Source organism: Octopus bimaculoides, chromosome 1 (genome assembly GCF_001194135.2).
Source record: "Octopus bimaculoides isolate UCB-OBI-ISO-001 chromosome 1, ASM119413v2, whole genome shotgun sequence".
In the NCBI taxonomy this organism is placed as follows: domain Eukaryota; kingdom Metazoa; phylum Mollusca; class Cephalopoda; order Octopoda; family Octopodidae; genus Octopus; species Octopus bimaculoides.
Window position 1 is genome coordinate 43625392 of NC_068981.1, and position 4288 is coordinate 43629679.

Consider the following 4288-nt stretch of genomic DNA (forward strand, 5'->3'; position numbering starts at 1 on the left):
TGCTTGAAAATATTTGGAATTGCTCAATTACTATAAAATTATTGAGTAGAACTATGAATGGATGAACATGGGAGCCAGATCTTAGGCTTTATTAAAAATGAAACAGAGAATCTGCCAAGGATATAGCTGTCACTATAGCTTTTTGTTTTGTGTATGATGTTGCTAGCTTTGATTCTGAGAAACACAAAAGCTGGATATATGATTTCAGGGAAAGAAAAGATATGAATAAACATCTACTTTTTATGGATTACCTAAAGCTTTATGAAAAAGTTGAAAACCAGCTGGATTCACTGATTCATACAGTACGATACTTTAATTTGCATATTAGAATAGAATTTTGGGCTGTAAAAGTGTGCTGTGTTGATCTTAAAAAATGGAAAAGTCCAACAAATGGATATTGTGAAATTACCCATAGGAGAAGTAATGAAGAGATTTGAGCAGAAAGATACAAGTATCTGGACATAGGATGTAAACAAACTGGTGGAAAACCAAATGAAGAAAATACCCACACAAGAGTATTACAGAAGGCTGGGATTGATTTTGAAGACCAAACTTAGAGAAAGGAATAAGTTCTGAATAATAAATTCATGGGTAATTACTCCCATAGGGTATGGAGTAGGAGTGTTATGATGGCAAAAGAAGAACTACAATCTTTGAACTTAAAAACAAGAAAACTGTTGACATTACATAAATTCCACCTGAAAATTGACGTTGACAGCTACACCTGACAAGAAAGAAAGGATGGTAGGAACTGATAAGTTGTGAAGATTGTATTCAATCAGAATGAAACAATATTGATTTGTATACAAAGAATGCAAAGGAAGCAGTACTTGTAAAGTAAGGAATATGGTTTTATTGCATAGAAAAATCAGTCAAGATGAAATACAAAATACAGCAAGAAAGAGGAACACATCTGGTGGGATAAGAAGATGCACAGTCACTTCTTGATAGAAATACCAAGAGACACAGATTCTGATAAAAGATGGATGTGTGTATCACAGAAAAAATTGTTGACAACAAACTGCCACAAGCATAGAATTGATCATTCTTCAGAATCTGAGAAGAGTAGAGTATGTGGTGGAACTGGAGAGACAATATGGCATATTTCAAGTGAATGCAGCAATTTGACCCAGACAGAATGCAAGAGAAGACATGATAATATCACCAGAATGGTTCATTGGAAACTATGTAACAAATTTAGATTGGAAAAGTCAAGGAAATAGCATGTGGCTTGATCAGTAAATAATCTATAGCCAAACCCAGTTCCCTTGGATTGCATCTCACATTATTTGACGTTGGTTTAGGCGTCAAGTCCAATCTGAGCACTAATTGTTTGTACCTTTTATAAGGTTTTTTGGCCATACTCTTAACATTTTATATGTGTGTGTGTGTGTGTATATATAATCCTGGGTCCACTTCCTGCAGCCAACTTTCGTCTGTTTCATGTGTCAGTTTTGATGGGAGAGTCCAACAGTCATCTCACCATATTGAACCGCTGAACTCTACACAGTTTTTCTCTTTGCAACCTAGATAACGTAATTTATAGATATATAGTAACCTTTAACAATAATAATAATAATAATAATGAATATATTAGGTCCACAGCGAACGAAATTAAAAGAAGTATTTTCCAGCAGTATCAGTCTTTCAAAAATCCCAAATTAAAAAAATTCGACCGGTCTAAGTAAACACATATTGGAGTTAAAATCTAATAAAATAGAATACACCCTTAATTGGTATATTATTCGTAGAGTGAAGTCATATAAAATAGGTAACAAAACATACTTATTATGTACAACGGAGTTTATGAAAATACTCCAGTCGAGAGAGTTATTATTAAACAGTATTGAAGAAAGGAACAAAATGCCGACGTAAGAATAGCTTTACGTATAAAAAAATGAAAAATATATAAAATAATAACCCCCTCCCCAGCATATCATCTCCTCGCACTTATGAGGAATATAGTTACCAGAAGTTTTAATAGTATTTATAGCAGTATTATATACGGATATACAAAGATCTAAGAATTTATTAAACAATATTACCTTTAAATAAATAGACAGGCCACATTCATGTAACATAAACCTAAAAATCTACAACACTTTAAAAATCCATTTATAGCTAGATTTACGACTATAGACTATTTCTAGTTATTATCTCCCCTTGACTTCAACCTCTCATAATATTATTATTTTTAGAGTATTTTTAAAATTATTTTGTTATACCCAATTCCCATAATACTTAGCGTCCGACAGTGGGAGCGGCCATTTGCACTTAGACTAGAAAGATTAAACTTCATGTCGTAAAGTAATCTACCTTTTTACTACTTGTATTCAATAAGTTTCTAACGCAAATAGTTGTATTTACTAATTAATCTTTACTATTAACTCATATTTGACATAAAATATGTCTTATTATACTAATATTGACAGGGGTGTATTTTACACTAAATCATTAATTCCTATAATATTTATTTAGATATATTACAAGATTTAATATGTTTCTAATTTAATCGTTAATAATTTCTTTAGGTAGAGAATTTTCAATGTATATCTTAATTGTACTTTAGGTATTTAATGTTTTAAAAAATATATTTGTAATTTTCATTTTTAATATGATTTTTAACTTATAATTTTTAACTTTTACCCGTACATAATAATAATATACATAGCCTGAGGACGCACTGGCGGATTTATGCATTAAGTATAGCCTTAATACACACCCCACCAGCGCAGAAGCACGTGTAGTGATTACGTGTACTAACTTCTTTCCTTACTGATGAATAACAGGTAAGCTATATTTATTTAACTAATTTTATTGTACGTTATTTTAATTATTTTATTTGATGTAATTTTCTCTGCATATACCATACCATGAGGTTATCCTGAAATAGGAATTGCTTATCTATTGGTAATATGCCAAATTTGTAATAGTAATAATAATAATAATAATAATAATAATAATATATATATATTTAAAAATCTTAAGGATTAACAAGTATTCCAGGTTATCAGGAGATTTACTATTTTGCACTTTACTAATGCAATATAAACAGTATCATTTATAATATTATTACAAATTTGGGATGTTATCAAAAGAACCACAACTCCTTATTGTGTGGAGTACACATAGAAAGTTATATCCATAATAAAAATAAACTGATATAAGCATTTTAAAACCTACTATAAAGTACAATAACATTATTTAAAAAAGCCTACTTTTAAAATATTTGAAATATATATATACCTTACCTGTTATTAGTCTTTGGTGACAGAAGATATTTTTAATCAACGCTACACGTGTTTCTGTGCTGGTGGTGTGTTTTTCCAGGTTATACCTATTACATAAATCCACCAGTGCGTCCTCAGGATATTTATCTTATTGTAATTATTATTAACGGATCAAAGTTAAAACTACATATTCTAATACATATTAAATAGAAAAATAAGAATATAAATAAAAAAATAATAAAAATGAATAACTTACAAATATATTTTTAAAAATTAAAAAAAATAACAAAGATTAATAAAATTAAGTACCTAAGAATACAATACCGATATATCTTGAAAATGCTAACCATAAAGAAACCCTCAACGACTATATTATAAGCACATCAGAATTCCACTACTTATCTATATAAACATTACGGGAATTAATAATTTAGTATAAGATTTACCCCTATCAATACAAGTATAAATTACCATTCTTATGTCAAACATAAGTTAATAGTAATTATAAATAAAAATCTCTATATACGTTACAAAATTATTGAATAAAACTAGTAAATGAATCTAGTAAACCAAATTCACAAAGGATGAATACTTATCAACATGTTTACTCCTTCTCATTCTTGTGCAATTGGCTGCTTCCTCTGTTGTGCGCTAAGTATTATGGGAATAACATCAATAAAATAAACTACTCTGAAAAATTCTCTAAGACTAATAATATTAGAGAGGGATTGCTTTGATATACCCATGGGAGCCCAGGACTATGCACAAATAGCAGAATTAGTAGGAATATACCTATTATCTGAACTTGGATTAGAACATCTTAACGTAGAAGGAGGTCTATATAGGGACGACCTACTCCTTATAGCTAAAAACTGCACTAACAGATCATGAGGAAATATAAAGAAAAACTATACAAATTCTTTTAGAATTATGGTTAAGATATATTTATGTGTATGTATGTTTGTGTATATATACACGTGTACACATTTATGTATATGTATGAAATTGTGTAGGTGTGTATATATATATATATATATATATATATATATATATATATA

General features: G+C 29.3%; 1 long non-coding RNA gene across 2 annotated transcripts in view; it reads left to right on the top strand.

The window, feature by feature from the left end:
* Nucleotides 1-2228: 2228 nt before the first annotated feature.
* Nucleotides 2229-4288, top strand: part of LOC128247327 (uncharacterized) — a 63863-nt gene continuing 61803 nt past the window's right edge. For both annotated transcript variants that reach the window (XR_008263710.1, XR_008263709.1), the window contains exons 1-2: nucleotides 2229-2307; nucleotides 2672-2789. This is a non-coding gene — a long non-coding RNA (uncharacterized LOC128247327). The remainder of the gene's footprint in view (nucleotides 2308-2671; nucleotides 2790-4288) is intronic.